At 47.4% G+C, this 17303-nt stretch overlaps 1 protein-coding gene across 1 annotated transcript in view; it reads left to right on the top strand.

Moving 5' to 3' along the window:
- Positions 1-11062: 11062 nt before the first annotated feature.
- Positions 11063-17303, top strand: part of PIK3CA (phosphatidylinositol-4,5-bisphosphate 3-kinase catalytic subunit alpha) — a 66800-nt gene continuing 60559 nt past the window's right edge. The window contains exon 1 of the mRNA XM_075938017.1: positions 11063-11448. The gene's annotated coding sequence lies outside the window, so the exon portion shown is untranslated. The remainder of the gene's footprint in view (positions 11449-17303) is intronic.

Consider the following 17303-nt stretch of genomic DNA (forward strand, 5'->3'; position numbering starts at 1 on the left):
CAGCGGGTCCGGGCAGTCTCTTCCTCTCCCTGCTACCTCCGGCGGCTGGTGGGGTTTTAAAGTTCCCGCCACACCGAGAGGAGTTAGGTGCCCCGCCCCCACGCCATCCGGCGCTTTGCGTCGCTCCTCCTCCCCGCCCCCGTCCCACCGGCAGGGCTAAGGGAGTCTCAGCTGCGCCGCGGCCTCACTCCAGCTGAGCCACGGCACCAATCAGCTGAGCCGCGGCTCGGGAGCAACCGGCGCACAGCCGGTACGTGCTTCGCGGCCCCTCTGAGAGGGCGCAGACTCCCAGGTTTGGGGTGCGGGGTCTCGGTACCCCATCACAGGCTCTTTCTACATTTCAAACGTGGAGGCGCCCTTATATACTAATCAAATAGTCAATGGAAATCCCATCGACTATTCGATTAGTTAATTAATCTAAATTTAACATCCCATCTCTTTCCCTGGAGCAGTCTGCATACTGAACTCCCCCATCCCCAGCCTCACCCCAGAGCAATGATTTAAATGAAGAAAACATTTATTTGAGGTAAGGACCCGAGTAATGCTGCGTAAAGCTTCTGGTTATTAATAATTATATTATTTTCTGTATAAACATATAGTAAATAACTCTCTCTGCCCTGTAGAGCTTACAAGCTAAGCAAGGCATATCAGGTGAATGAGACAAACAAGTAAGTCAGTTTGTGGTGCAATTACAGGATGTGTAGTAGAGCAGATCTGGATTTTACAAGAAGATAATTGTTTTGTTCAGTACCGTCAAAGAGAGCTCTGTGTGCTTTACTATGTGTTAAGAACGTTCCTACTGGGTCAGACCAATGGTCCGTCTAGCCCAGCATTAATGTTCCTTATAGGCTGTGTGCTTGTGCCAAAACTCCACAGAGATTCAAATGCTGCCCAGCTGATTAGCAGAGAGCCCACAAGCAGATTTTTTGTTTCGACTGGTGGTGCACATTTGCACATGCTTTGGTGCACACAAAAATATTTATTTTGCACATGGAAAAATCTGCACGTGGATGGAAAAGGATAGAGGGAACATTGCACAGCATCTTGTCTTCTGACAGTGGTCAATACCAGGTGCCCCAGAGGGAATGAACATAACAGGTGATGTCCTCTCGCCCATTCCCAGCCCTGACATGGAGCCAGGAACACCATCTCTGCCCACCTTGGCAACTCTTGTGTTAATTTGTCCTCTGCTAGTTCTCTTGATTCCTCAGTGTATTCTTTGTAAAGTAAATCCCAATGTCATTTTCCCTTATGTCTTCTTCCTTACCTTGCTGATAATTCACCTTGTCCTTTTTCTAGGGACTGGGGAGTGAATTGACTCTTCTTTTCCATGTACTTATAAGATGTCATAGGTCTAGATCTTTAGCTAGTGTAACCTGGCAGAGTTCCACTGAAGTGAAGAGTTATTTTGATTTACACTACTTAAGGAATGAGGATCAATTTTCATATTAATTCTTGTACAGCTGCTGTTAAAACTAATCTGTTCTTAGTTTGCAGAGTATGTATCCCATCATTGCCTTTGCTATTATTGCCAGGGCCAGATTAACCATTGGGCTAGTAAGACTATAGCATAAGGCCCTATTGGTCAGGCAGGGTGTGGCTGGGCCAGGCGAGATGGGGGAGCAAGTTTGCTCACCTCGCCCTGCTGGAGCCGGGAGTGCTCCTGCCAGCAGGAAAGACAAAGCAGCCCCCTGTGGCTTGGAAGGAGCTCAGCTGGCAGCCCGTTGCTTCTGTTCCTTCCCTGTCTGTGTCTCCCCGTGCTGCGGCAGGAACACATTGCCAGGTATCGACTTAACAGTGGTGACCCAGACTCTAAAAACCCGTCACTATGGGAACCAGTGCCAGTTGTGGATATAGTTTGAGCAAGCATTCCCCCCTGATTTCTCCAGAGCTCTGCTTAGCTGTCCTGGAGGGACAAAGATCCCTTGCTTGCTTGTGTCCCTCTCTGCTGAGGCTGGCAGGCAGGTAGCTCCAGGATACTGCCTCCTGGGTCCTAGTGCCTATCCCTCTCATCTTCTATGTGTGCTGGTTCCATTTCTGGGCAAATGGTGAGTGCCTGGAAGGGAAGGGGAGGAGCAGGGCAAGAGGATGGCGGCGGGAGAGGCAGTACCAGAGTGGTAGAGTGAGAAGCTTTCACTGAACCTGCAGACACGCTATCCAACTCCAGCCAGAACTATTGCCCCAACCCTTTCCCATGTATTAGGAATTAATTCCCACACATTAGGAAAAATGTTTGTACACTGATTTTGAAGCGCTAACATAGTAAAAATTGCTAAATGTTATGACCTGGTCAACCATCTAAAGATCTGTGTCATTTATTGGTGTTACCTTATTCTTACAGAAAACTTGAAACAAACATATGCAAACCGGAGCTAGCGAACTGCCCACAGAACTCATGCTTAAACCTCGTGTTATGTCAGAGCTGCTGATCACACAATCTAAAATAGACAGTCTTGCAATGAGTGCGGGGGACCAGACTGGATGACCTCTCAGTGTCCCGTCTTATTTCCATTAGGGATGTTAGGAAGTGAGTAAATAGATAATTGTGTAGTCGACAGAATTTCTATCAACTACATAATTAGTCAATAAGGAAGGAAGCCTCCAGGAGTTACCCCTGGCTGAGCCTCTGCAGTTTAAATGTAATAAGAGCCGGGTGGGCAGGTAGCTCAGCTCTTACTACATTTAAACTGCAGACCTGTTGCAAAAAAAGCAAATATGATTCTAGGTTGTATCAACAGGTGTGTTGTAAGCAAAACTTGTGAAGTCATTCTGCCGCTCTACTCTGCACTAGTTAGGCCTCAGCTGGAGTACTGTGTCCAGTTCTGGGCGCCACATTTCAAGAAAGATGTGGAGAAATTGGAAAGGGTACAGAGAAGAGCGACAAGAATGATTAAAGGTTTAGAGAACATGACCTATGAAGACAGGCTTCATGAACTGGGCTTGTTTAGTTTGGAAAAAAGAAGATTAAGGGGGGACATGATAGCGGTTTTCAAATATCTAAAAGGGTGTCACAAGGAGGAAGGAGAAAATTTGTTCCTCTTGGTTTCTGAGGACAGGACAAGGAGTAATGGGCTTAAAGTGCAGCAGGGGAGGTTTAGATTGGACATTAGGAAAAAAATCCTAACTGTCAGGGTGGTCAAACATTGGAATAAATTGCCAAGGGAGGTGGTGGAATCTCCCTCTCTGGAGAGATTTAAGAACAGGTTAGATAGACATCTGTCAGGGATGGTGTAGGTGGAGCTTGGTCCTGCCTTGAGGGCGGGGGCCTGGACTCGATGACCTCTCGAGGTCCCTTCCAGTCCTATGATTCTATGGTTCTATGGTTCTATGGGAGTAGGTCCTGGACCCAACACAAGCTGGGACAGAGCTGGGCTTACTCAGTCCTAGCCCCAGCCGCTATGAACAGAGGCTACTCCAGCGGCAGCCTGATGTGCTCCATTGCCAAGGAGGAAGGATGCCTAAGATAAGGACAAAGTAGCATCCCTCATCCTACCTCTTACTTGAAGTATCTGCTGGAAGAACTGAATGTAGAGAGGATAGAAAAAACTTGTTAATTTTACATAAAGGAGGGGGCTGTGCCCTCTGCTCGCTATGCTCGCCATGACAGCTTTCGCAGCCAGAGAGTGTGAGAGCTATGCTCCAGTCCCCCTCTCTCTGGGGATAAGTGTCAGGGAAAGAGTGCAGGAGTGGGCTGGGGCAGGGTGTCTGGCTAGGGAGGAGGGGGCAGGAGCAGCTTGGGGATAGGTGTCTGGCTGGTGGGAGGGAGCAGGAGCGGGCTGGAGATGCAGGGTCTCGGAAGGGGTGAGTGAAGGGGCTGGGGGTGCAAGGTCTTGGCGGAGACGGTGCGTGAGGGGGCTGAGGTGTGGGGTCTTGGCCCGGCAGTGAGTGAAGCGATTGGGGGTGCAGGGTCTCAGCTTGGGGGGTATGAGTGAGGGGGCTGGAGGTGTGGGTTCTCAGCAGGGCAGCGAGTGAGCGGGCTAAGGCTGTGCTGGGAGCCTGCACTGGTGCTCCAGCCTCTCCCCTCAAGCCGAGACCCCGCACCACCCCCCTCACTTATCCCCTGCTGAGACCCTACACCCCTAGGCCCCTCACTCATCAGCTCCAGTTCAGCACCCTTCCCCCATTCCCCTGCCAGCAGGGAGCCCACATTGGCACTCCAGCCTCCCCCCCCCCCCCCCGGCTGAAGCGCCAGCACCGGCTTACTGCAGGGGGTGGCTGGAAAAAGCCCTGAGGCTCCTCACTTGCTGCAGCTTCCCTTCACCTTCCCCTGGCTGGGGGAACAGCAGTGGGAAAAGCCTCCTTGAAGTGCTCCCCTATGTTGCTGTTCCCCCAGCTGGGGAAGGGAAAGGGAAGTGGCAGCGCACAGGGAGCTTGGGGCCTTTCTCCCACACATACCCCTGCAGAAAGCTGGCGCTGGCACTTCAACCTCGCGGGGGGGGGGGGGGGGGGTAAGGCAATAGAACTGTAGTGTGTGAGGAGGCTGGGAGTGCATGGTCTCATCCGGGTGGTGAGTGAGGGGATTGGGCGTGGTGCAAGGAGGGGCTGCTGCCAGAATGGCTATGGGGGAAGAGGTTGGTCAGTGGGAAAGGTGACTGGGGCCAGGGAACAGGCCTGGGTGGCTGGTGGCGATGGTAGCATGGCATGAGGCCAGGGTCTGGGGGTAGGCCTGGGTGGGCAGCAGTGAGGTAGAGTGGTGTGAAGAGGGGCTGCAGTCATAGGGCTGCAGGGGAAGAGGCCGGTCAGCATGAAAGGCGGGAGTTCACGTTCTGGGCTTGGTCTGGCCGGCAGCAACGGTAGCATGGCGCCAGGAGGATCTTCAGGCTGCAGGAGAAAAGGCTGGTCAGTGACGGAAGGTGACCAGGGCCAGGGCTGGGGGGCAGGAGCTAGTGGTGGCAGCCTAAGATGACTCCCCGTTGTGGGGGAGTGATGTAAGGGCCAGAGGAGCTGCCTAGAGCTGGGGGCAGGGTGACTCCAGTGATGTGATGACATCATTCTGTCGTTCCACAGGAAAATTTGAGAGAGAGAGAGAGAGAGAGAGATAATATGTAAATATGTATGTAGATAGATGCTTGATGACTTCATAATTTTTTTGCAATATGTAATTCCTACTTAGGCACTTCCCTCTCATTAGCCATGTACACCCCGGATAACATGAATCCAACCTTGATTATCACTTATTAGTTTCTTGTTTCCGTGCATAGAAAAAACTCATAGGCTACGTCTAGACTGCAGGTGTCTTTCGGAAGAAGCTTTTCCAGAAGAGATCTTCCGAAAAAACTTCTTCCAAAAGAGAGCGTCCATACTGCTAAGTGCATCGAAAAAGTGATCTGCTTTTTTGAAAGACAGCGTCCATACTGAATGGATGCTATCTTGCATTTAAGCTGTGATTTCTATGGACGGAGTGGCCACCAGGGTACCTGTGCTTTTTCCTCTTTTCTTTCGAAAGAACTCCCTCTTCCCCGTCCACATATGCCTTTTTCCGAAAGAGCTCTTTCGAAAAAGGCTTCATCCTCACAGAAAGGGGTTAACCAATGTTAGAAAAACCTCTCTGTTCTTTCAATGTTTTTTCGAAAGAATGCAATTGCAGTGTGGATGTAAGTGAAGTTTTTCGGAAAAACAACTGTTTTTCTGAAAAAAACTCTGTAGTGTAGACATAGCCCGAGTAACTTTTCCTACTGTGTTTTCTGCTGCCCTTATCTATGGCTCTCCAGCTCACATCTCAGTCTCTCTTAAGTATTCTTCTGTTTTCCTTTGGCTTATTTGCCTCGTTCTCTACCTAACAGATGTCTTCCTTTTTACCTTATCTTCTTCTATCAGAGCTTCAGATAGCTAAAAGCAAAATTAAATTATCGGTCATTGAACTTTTCAGTGTTTTTCCTGTTAATTATAGGAACATATTGAAACAGGCCAATAGTCCATCTAATGCACTTAGCTCTCTCTCCAATGCTGTGCTGCTTCAGAGGAAGACATAAAATACCTATAATATGCCTAATTGTACCATACTGTGCCATAAGGGGAATTTTCTCTCTGGCTCCAATAAGTGATCACTTTCCAAGCTGTTTTTTTATGATCTTGCCAAAATTATTATGATTATTATTTTATTATTGTATTTATTAGTGTTAGTGTTAGTGTTCGTATTTTATTATTATTAACAATATTACACTCAGCTTCTCTTTCTTTACTAACTTTTATTCTAAATTGACACTGATTCTTTTTACTTACCTTTTCATTCACATCCCCAGTTAATGCTAAACTGGGTAATTGCATCTGTTTTACAGTTGTTCCCCCTTTTTTCCAACAGTAGAAATTATGATGATTTTGTAAATGTAGAAATGTACTTATCTACTTTACTCAAACCACTGCAGATCCAAGGTGGGTTAATTTCCCTTAGAGCTTTTGCAGATGACAAAGCAAAGCCTTCTGTCTAAGGACCCACAGCTCCAGTGGATTTTTAGTGTGAATAGTGGAATAGATTTCCTCATTTCTGAGGTCCTTGAGGCAATGGAAAAGAAGATAGTGGTTTGGGGGCAGAAGGGAAGACTGATAGCGGAATTTGTGCTATCCTTGTAACCGTGGCTGGAACTCATTTGGCCATTGTAGCGGATATGCATGCCTTCTTGATGGGATTCATCTTGTAGTGCACTGATCACAGTATTTATAAAACACTTAACTAACTGGGGAAGGTGCTTTACCAGGGTGAGAGAAATTTTTGTATCTGCCTCACCATATTCAAACCTCACTTAAAAGTTTTAAAACCTTCTCTCTGCTGGCTTGCCTGTGAAGTGGAAGAAAGGTATCAACAACAAAAAGAAGTGACTCATCAAGATGTAAACATACATACCTTATGTAGCTGATATATTTCTGTCCCCTTCATCTTACTCTTGTGAGTTTATATTGCTCACTTGTATCTTGTTGGCAGTATTGCTAACATTTCACATTCAAAAGTCATGAGTCAGGCCCTGCCAAAAGTCAAGAGATTGGATTTAAAATATGTGGGGTTTTAGCTAATAAATTCTGGATTCTTTGTCTTCTGGTTTCTTGGCATTCAGGGTGCACTCGCTTTGTATTTTTATGTTCTCTTGGCAATCATTAGGGCTAGAAACTATTTTTAAAATTAAAGATGAGATTCTCATGAGATTGCTGGATTCTAGCAACTAGAAAAACTCCATATATCGCGAGACCTGTGGCAAAATAATACTTGACAATGATGCTGAATTTGACACCTGTCAATGCAGGGATCATCTCCTTAGATGTTTGGTGAATTGTGCCTACTCCACCTAAGGCCTGGCCTGATAAGAAAAATTAACACCTGGAGGGATCTCATTTCTTGGAAGATAGAATTAAGGAGGTATGATGGGATTTACAAACCTCACACTGGAGAGCAATGAGTTTTGAGCAGCTGTGGCTGCCTAGCCACTCCTGCACAAAAAGGACACTCGGGAAAGCAGTGGGAGGCACCAGCCATGTGTACCAGGACATGGCTTGCTTTTCTTCCCGTTCCCCTGACAATAAGGGAGTGAGGGGAAAATACTTAGATTCCATGCATGCCTCTCACTTCTGGCTGGTGAAGGGAGAGGGAAAAGGAGGAATTCACGGCATCTGAGTACATTCCCTTCGCTCCCTTATTGTCAGGGGAACGGGAAGAAAAGCAAGCTGCAGCTGCTGTCCCCCTCTCCTCCCACTCTGCTGAAACAGTGCCCTTGATGCACAGCCTGGAGGTTGGGATTTAAAAGGGCAGCAGAGCAAATCAGAGGGAGTCAAGTAGAGGAAGGAAGCAGATGGCTGCTCTGAACTCTAAGACTATGTCTACACTGCTGGCTTTTGCCAGCAGAGAGTATGCAAATGAAGCACTGATTAGCATTTTGCTGTGCTTCATTTGCATAATCTATTTGAGCCTCCTGGAGAGGCATAAGGATCTTGCGCAAAAAGGAGGTTTTGAGCAAAAAGGAAATAGCCACACTGCTTGTTTTTGCACAAAAACCCCTTGCACAATAACGGCTTGAATAGATTATGCAAATGAACTGTGACAAAATGCTAATCAGTGCTTCATTTGCATATTCTCTGCCGGCAAAAGCTGGCAGTGTAGACAAAGCCTAAGGGTAAAGTACTGCCCTGAAGCTCTTTGCCTGAGGTCTCACTGTACAGACTAGTGAAGAACCTATAAAAGAAAGAAAATATACAACAAATCCTGCATCTTGGCAAAGGATTACACAAAATGACTCTTGCAGTCCCCTTTGAAGCCTATGATTCTGAATGACTGAGCATTGTAAATCAAAGACTTGAGAGAAGTAGTTTACTCAATGCAATTAAAAGAGATAGGAGTAAGAAGTGGCTCAGATGATTTAGCACCCTAAAGGTCTGAGTGTAGCCACCCCCTAGAGATGTGAACGGGTCTGCCACACCAGTGCTGAGAGCTAGCAGCAGCCCCAGCCTCGGCCTCAGGACTGAGAGCTGGCAGCAGAAGACTCAGCCCCAGGACCAGGATCCCACTTACTTGGTTAACCATTAAACACTAATGTTTAACCCATTTACTGATTAATAAGGATTTTACATCCCTACTACCCACTGTGGAGTCCTGAACCAGAGCTTAGAGGAGAGGGTGGGCCTATGCTCCCATGTCCACTCCCAGAAGCCAGTACAACAGGAGCCTTTACTAAAAGTAAGAGGCCTGTTGGAATAAGCCTTGACTACTCAAAGACTCAGCCTCTGCTACTCCTGTGCAGGAAGGGAGAAATGGAAAACCTTCAGGTGGGCAACACTCAAGGGCAGGACTGAATTTCTAATGGAATGGTGTCTTACTATTTCCAGTGTGACCACGAGATGGCAGTGAGGATGGTGGTGCACCTTTTAGAGGTGTTTGAAAAAGACTGTCTGAGTCAGGTAGGATAAGAAGGAAAACAGGCAGGAAACAATGTACTACAAAGGAAAGCTTGAGTATGGACAGAGCATGCTGCACAATGATTGGTTCCTGCAATGAGAAATGTGAAGGAAGGAAGATTTGTGTGTAACTTTGAATGTAGGGTACATCCTGTGTCCACCTCCTGTCTGATCAATTCAGCATAGTTTTGCCGTATGCCATAAAAAAGAAGCTGAGTTATAAAATCTGGAGCAAAACTGAGTTTACTGGATCCCAGAGAACTGCATAATGTATTCTCTCATAACTGGACACGGTATTGTGGAGAAGCTGAGTAGAAAAGGTCTTGAAAGAAATCCCAATAGTACTATATCTGGATTCTCAAAAGTGATTATTAATAATAATAAGTACCTGATGAGAGTCACTTTCTTATGGTTCTATATGACTCACTTGAGCAGGGCTCTGCTTAGGTAGAAGTAGCAGATACCTACAGTTATTCTTGAGGCAGAAAATTCAAAAGCCTTTATTAATTCTTCATAAATGTTCTTATAACTAGTGTCTCAAATAAATGTTGTCCTCTAAAGGCAAGGAGGATTGGCAGGCCCAAGTAGCAACTTCTGTATCAATTTTAGTAGATATCCTTCCCCTTATCTACCCTAAATTTGCTTGCTATTGAGGAGAATGTATCATTTTAATCTGGAGAATAATTCTACTCTCATTTACCCTGGCCATATATCTGTAACTCCATTGACTGCAGTTGATTTACTTTCTGGGGCAGGAGATTTGGGCCCTGTCCTAGAGGAGAAAAACTCAGAAGTACAGGCTCCTACAATGAGACTACCTAAGTGCAACCATCACCAAGTAAACAGGAAACATTTTTCGCTGACAGAATCATAGCAACAAGGACCATTTTTCTTTGACTAGAAAGCTTAGCTATGCCGTGTTTCTTTCATGATTCACCTTTGGTGGTAGCAACCAGGGAGACTAGACTGTATTTTTACACAGGGTATTTTTACCATTATGTAGTCTAACTTATTCTGTGGTGGTTAAAAACAATTTAATTTTGTGCATGCCACAGACTTCACCATTGTTTGCTCCAACTGCAGTGGATTAGGGGTTCTACATTTGCTAATGTTCGCCTACTGCGGATGCTACTGTTTATTTCCAAATTTTCACAAAGCACTGGGGCTACATCACAGACCAAAGTCTGTCATGAATTAAAACATAGTGTGACTTCAGTAACTAAAGGTTTATATGCCTTCACTGAGATAGTTTGGTGTACAAACCAAACCAACAGTATTCTATGTTTTCATTCTCCTGTACCATTTCTTCTAAAGTTCACACAGAAAACATAAATGCCTGTAATATGAAAAAAAAAGTCATACAGTATAAGCACAATTGCACTAGATGGCAGCAAGAAATCAGAATCACAACAAAGAAACATCAAAACATCAAAGCAAATTTGAAGTATTTCTTTCCAGAGGCAGAAAAGATATGTGGATTGACAACATTTTTAGCAAAATATATGTACTTTTTTTGTGTTAGTTATAATTAAAAAGCAAAATACAAGTGAGTTGTTATAAATTACTATGGAGAGCTGACTTTTAAGCAGTGACGACCTTGTAATTTTCCCACAGGCATTTTATAAATCAACAGGATATGGAATAGTGAATCATGAGGGCACTACTATTTTGAGGTGGTCAAGACTATACATCTCAGAGACAGCAAAGAATCTTTTTCTATAATGAAAATAATCTCATTAGGTAAACCGATACGATCTATCAACATAGATCAGAGGCTGAAAAGGTCTATCAGATCAACCCATTTAGCATGTGGCACTCAACGACCACAGAGACAGCAGGGCAAAGCCACGAGTAGCCAGGCTCTCCATCTACCCCACAGCAAATCTCATTTCCTCTGCTGATGATCTCATCAAGCTATGACATCACTGATGATTCAGTGAGGTGGGACTTGTATTTTAGAGATTCTTGTACCCGTGTGTGTCTCCCCCTCCAGGAAAGGGAGATGCTGGCAGGCACAAAGCCAATGCAAAGGCAGCGCCTGCTCATTCCTTGGCCAGAGGCGTGGGGGAGGGGGAGGAGACGAGAGACACTACAAGCCCACGGCCCCTTCGGCGCATGCGCGCTGAGCATTCCTCGCTCCCGCTTCTCCTCCCCGCGCTCTTTCTATTCACTTCCGGTGGGCCGCCCCGTGCGCGCCCGGGGTCACCCCCGCTCCCTTCCTGTTATTCCCTGTGTGGGGAAGCGGCTCTCCCAGGAGCTGAGGGGCTCCGCCAGCGGGGGCAAGCGGCTCCTTCTCCGCTGCTCTGAGGCCGTGCTGGGCGGCGGAGAGCCGGCGCCGGGCTCTGGCGGCTGGAAGGGGCGTCCGCGGGGGCTGCGGGTCCCGCTGGGCGCTGCCCCTCGGGGAGGCGGAGGCTCCGGGCGGGGGGCGCTTCAGGGCCGGGGCGGGGGGGGGGGGGGCGCGCGTGCTGTTCGTTCCCCCTCGGCTCCCGGTCTTGGCCGCCTCCCGCCGGTGGGCGCTGCCTTTCCCGTCCCCCCGCCTCGGGCCTCGGCACTGGAAGCGGGGAGCGAGAGGTGAGTCACCGGGGCTGGGTCGGGGAGAAGGGCGCCCAAGCCCTGCCGGAGCCCCCGCAGCTTCCCCTGTTGCCCTGCCCCGCCTGTTTGCCCCCAACTCCACAGGGTGAGAGATCTGCCTCAGCCCCGGGGCTGGTAAATGTGTCAGGCTCCCGAGTTAGGAGATGGGGGGGGGCCGGGGCTGGTAAATGTGTCAGGCTCCCGAGTTAGGAGATGGGGGGGGGGGGCCGGGGCTGGTAAATGTGTCAGGCTCCCGAGTTAGGAGATGGGGGGGCCGGGGCTGGTAAATGTGTCAGGCTCCCGAGTTAGGAGATGGAGGGGGGGGGGGGGCCGGGGCTGGTAAATGTGTCAGGCTCCCGAGTTAGGAGATGGGGGGGGGGGGGGGGCCGGGGCTGGTAAATGTGTCAGGCTCCCGAGTTAGGAGATGGGGGGGCGGGGGAGTGTCATTGGTTTCTAATTTTGAGCGTTGCTAATCAGGCTGTTTTCCCTGCCGCCGCACCATGCCTCTTGATTCCCGCTGGCGGCTCCCGCGGTGATGGTTTCGGTTCTGTGGTGCCCAGCGCTTTCACTCGGCATCCGGAGTCTAGTGCAAAACGCAGACCCTGTTCTGAAGCGTTTATAAGCTAACTTTGAAAGAAAAAGTGTCAGTGGGGAAATACGGCCTTTTGGTTTAAAGGCAAATAGAGAAATAAAACATTATCACGGGCTGTTGCTACCGTGGTTGGCACTTCAGTCGGTGGTGTGCTCAGGTGCGCTATCTAAAACAGTCTTGTGTGGTGTTTCTGAACTATACCCCAATACACTCGACCAACTTTTTCAGTTTAAATCCTATGGCTTTCCAGGTATACACACAGGATTGAAAATAGTGTAATTGTAGGGTTAATAGTCCTCTTAATTCACTGATTAATGTATAATGTTTTCATGTACCTCATGGTGAACGTTGGTGGCTAACAAGGTGGCAATGACTTTTCAACAGAGAAGGAAAGAAATTTGGGGGGGGGAACCTACAGATTTTATTAAATAAAACACAAAGCTCATAATGTGTTAGCTTAGTAAAAGTTTTCTTCAAACAAAAATGAACAATGATATTCTGGTAATCTAGTGCAGCTGAATTCTCTGTTAAGCCTGCTTGGGCAGGAAGTGTCTTTTGGTTATCTGTGGTGTTTAGCAGTGGGCTCCTGGTTTGTAACAGTGGCTCCTAAGTGCTATTAATTAGTGGAGCCTCCATTTCCCCATCTGTAAAATTGTGGTAACAAAACTTATCTTATTTGTAACATGTTTTTTATGACTTCTGAGAAAAAGCATTACAGGCAGTCCCTGACTTACGCAGATCCAGCTTATGTCGGATCCGCACTTACGAACGGGGCTTTTCTCGCCCCGGAGCTCACGGGCGGCGGGTCGCCACCCGTGTCCTCCGGGGCGAGAAAAGCTTCTCCCGGTCTCCCTGGTCTGCTGGGGGGGGGGGGGTCAAGCAAAGCCGCTGGACCCCTTCCTCCAGCAGACCAGGGACACCCGAGCAAAGCCGCCATCTGGGCGGCTTTGCTCCCGGGCAAACGAGCAAAGCTGCCCACGTGGCGGCTTTGCTCTGGTGTCCCTGGTGTACTGGAGGGGTCCAGCGGCTTTGCTGGACCCCCCCAGCAGACCAGGGCGACAGGAGCAAAGCTGCTGAGCACGCCCGCAGGGGGACAACCCAAGCGCTCCCGGGCTGTCCCGCTGCGGGCGTGCTCCGCGGCTTTGCTCCTGTCCCCTTGGTCTGCTGGGGGGGTCCAGCAAAGCCGCTGGACCCCCCCCCCCAGCAGACCAGGGGGACAGGAGCAAAGCCGCCGCCTGGGAGCAAAGCCGCCCAGATGGCGGCTTTGCTCGGGTGTCCCTGGTCTGCTGGAGGAAGGGGTCCAGAGGCTTTGCTGGACCCCCCAAGCAGACCAGGGGGACAGGAGCAAAGCCGCCCAGGTGGCGGGAGTCCCACTGCCTGGGCGGCTTTGTTCCGGGGCAAACGGGGCTTTGCTCCTGTCCCCCTGGTCTGCTGGGGGGAGGGGTGGAGCTAGTGCCCCCCCCCAAGCGGACCAGGCATTTCTTGCCTACCCCTGGGGTAGAGCAGCTGGGGGCTGCCGGGTTGGTCCCGCAGCGCTGCTCTGGACCAACCCGGGAGCACCGCAGCTGCTCTGCCCCAGGAGTCCTGATTCAGCCGCTGCTGGTCAGTTTCAGCAGCGGCTGAATCAGGACGCCTGGGGCAGAGCAGCTGGGGTGCTGCTGGGTTGCTCCAGTAGCGCCGAGGAGCCTCTACTGGAGCAACCCAGCAGCACCCCAGCTGCTCTGCCCCAGGCGTCCCCAAGTCAGCCGCTGCTGAAACTGACCAGTGGCTGACTACAGGAAGCCCGAGGCAGAGTTGCTCTGCCCCAGGCTTCCTGGAATCAGCCGCTGATCAGTTTCAGCAGCGGCTGACTTGGAGATGCCTGGGTTTCTTAAGTTGAATCTGTATGTAAGTCAGAACTGGCATCCAGATTCAGCCACGGTTGAAACTGATCAGTTTCAGCAGCAGCTGATGCCAGTTCCCACTTACATACAGATTCAACTTAAGAACAAACCTACAGTCCCTATCTTGTACGTAACCCGGGGACTGCCTGTATATAAGAACTATCTATTACTGATAACACTGTTGTCTCTGCTTTTAGAGACCAGTGTCCTTACGGTTTTTTTATCAACTGTTATAAAACTTGGACAAAACAAAGTCCAGATAAGCTTTAAAACATTCTGAACTGTCTAAATGGAAATGCAGATCTCTTAAAACAGACGACACTGGATTAATTGCCCTCTGCTATGATTTAATTTAATTCCACATTTTTTCCCACTATTTTGATACATGTTCCTTTGTAAAAAGATTTGGGTACAACTCTGGATTTCTTAGCATTTAAAATCAAAGAGTATTAACTCTGGTTCATATTCTTTTAGCTGCTTTTCAAATTCCTATTCTGGGTTCAACCAAATAGCCTTGGGTTTCCAGATGGGGACGCGGAGTGAAGAGCCCTGGACAGTGCCACACTTCTTCAAAGGAATCTGTGGATGCTGTCCAGAAGAACTCTGTCTGAAGACATGAATCAACAAGGGGTGAAAATAGGTTCCATAGCCTCAAAGAGCACCTCTGTTGAGCTTCCTTCTTCCTGGCACCAGCCATGATTACCATCTGCGAGACCAGGAGAAGTCTTGCAACTTTGTGGGGTCACAGATGGGGTGTGCAAATATGAAAAATAAAGTCAGACCCTCAGCAGGAGGCCCCAAAGGAGACAGGAAAGGGGCTGCAGCCTGATACGCTCCATTTTGATGTGTACCAAAGGGTACGTCTAGACTACAGGCTTTTGTCGACAGCAAGCTTCTGTCGACAAAGAGCATCTAGACTACATTCAGTTCTGTCGACAAAACCCTGTAGTCTAGACACAACCCTAGATGCAATAACACCTTCTGTCGACAGAACTCTATCGACAGAAGGCGTTATGCCTCGTCAAATTAGGTTTAACAGCGTTGACAAAACTGCTGAGTTCTGTCGACATTATGTCTACAGAACTCAGCGGTAGTGTAGACACAGGTTTAGTTTTGTCGACAAAAGTCCACTTTTGTCGACAAAACCCTGTAGTCTAGACACACCTTTAGTCTACCTCTTGCCACAGAAAGAGCCATGCTGGCTAAATAATGGAAAAATTGCATTTCATTAGTTTGTTCACCAGATCAAACTGAATTTCCACTGAGACTATGATTTGTTACTAGCCACTTACCTGAAATTTTTTCAGTTGCTTTTGTAAATGTAGTGTGTCCTTTTAGAAACTGTGCATGTAGTATGGTGTTTTGATCAAAGTCCTCCTACTCAGTGCAGATTTCATCAGTTGGATGTACGCTTCCTGAGAGTACGCAGACAGATCACTTTTCTAGGGACAATCAGCTCTCAGTGCTTTATCTACACGGGGAAACTGACTATATTGTAGACTAATCAAGGTTCTTCCAAAGTGGGGTAATTCTGGAATGTTTTTTATTTGAGAACAGTACCCCAATGGGGAGCTGTGCATGTGGATTGCTAAATAAGATATGTCAATGTCTCAGTGTGAACAAGCCCTAGTACAACCAACTATACCTATGGAAGCTAATGGTAGCTATGGAAGAATTTTTGAAATTATGCAATATGTCTTAGGACTGTTAGGTATTTTGCTTTCTCAATAAGGCTTTAGTGTGCAGAACACTATATGACAAGTTCAAGATGGATGGACCTGAGGTTTTCTCTAGTCTTTGTTTTAGTTTGTCAATTTGCGAAGGTCACTTCACCTTTGCCTTCTTAGCAACTTATATGCAGCATTTCATACTCTTTCTGATTGGAATCAGTAGCATTAAGTTGCATATATCTTTACCTTTGTGGATGTCTATTCATTGTCTAGGGCAGTGTTTCCCAATTGGTGCTCCGGGGAACCCTGGGGATCCATGAAGCAAAAGCAAGGGTTCCGCGAAGAGCCAGCACACTCCCACCCCCAGTTAAAGAGACAGAGCTATGGTGAGGGCTTTTTTTTTTTTAAGGCAACTCTAGGGGTTCCGTGGCCAAATAAAATTGGGAAACACTGGTCTAGGGTCATGGGAAAAGTGTCAGTCATTTCATTTAACTTTTTCCTTCTCTTCTGAATCTAATAGTGGACCTGTGAATTTGAATCTGTCAGGAGAAGTGTATCTGGGAGAAAGCTGTGTCTGCTTCTTAAATTGCTCAGTTATGCTGTATTGAAGACAATCTTAACATTTTAAAGAAATCAAGTCTTAAGTTAGAGTTGTCTCCATGACTTAGGCCTAGATTAATCATTGCCATTTTCTAGGTGTTGAAGAGAGACAGCCTCTTCTAGATTAAAATGATGTTGAACAGTTGCTGGAAGGCCTAACATAGGAATAGAAACCATTTTAGCTCTATTTTAATGTTGACAGTCCATATCCAATGTTTCTCCTGCAGCATTGTCCAGCCCATGAGCTTTTTGTTTTTCCACTTAAATGAAGAAAATTACCTTTTTGGGGAAGGGTAGAGGGATTGGACTTCCTTCCTGATGTTAAATTCTCCACAAATGCACATGTGTAGCAATAATACAATTTCTAATAATACTGCTGTAGTTGTCTGTTAATGTTTGTTTTAAACCCTATTTTCAGAGGTTTTATACATCTCAGGCAACATTATTTAGGTTGGTTCTTTGCATGAAAGACCTATTTTTTTTTTTCAAAACAACATCTTCACAATACAGCTGAAAGGAAGGGATAATTACCACAACTTCATAGATGGGCATCTGAGGCACAAGGAGATGAAATGACTAGCCCCCAAAGTCCTTTGAGAGGGCTGGGTAGGATATGTAGAAATGCTTTGTCTAGTTCACTACCTTAACCGTAAGGCTTTCTTTCATTTCTAACAACTAATAGGCTTTATATCTGCATCCTAAGTTTTGGCTACATAGGACAGTAAAACTCCAATAGTCCGGCATCCAATTGTACGGCACTCCCGATAGTGTGGCATCAAAATGGCAAGAGCCTATCGAGTGAGCTTTGGTAAAAAACGAGTCACAAGGCAGCAGATGAACTGAGCGAAACCAGATGGCCACTGGCATTGTGTGATGCTGGACAGCATTTATGCTACAATAAAAGGAGTTAAAAAGTGTGTGTGTGTGTGTGTGTGTGTGTAAGAAAGTCTGGTATATCCCGCACCACCTAGGTCCCAAAGATTCCGGATTATCGAAGTCTACTGTATTTCAAGGTTCTAGGAGAGTGGTCATATCTATTTCAAGATGGGGCATGGTGGTCTCTTTTGTAGGTAACCTTCCCTAGGAAGCTCTCTAGAAATACTATTATTT

This window comes from Pelodiscus sinensis, chromosome 10, assembly GCF_049634645.1.
Source record: "Pelodiscus sinensis isolate JC-2024 chromosome 10, ASM4963464v1, whole genome shotgun sequence".
Taxonomy (NCBI): Eukaryota; Metazoa; Chordata; order Testudines; family Trionychidae; genus Pelodiscus; species Pelodiscus sinensis.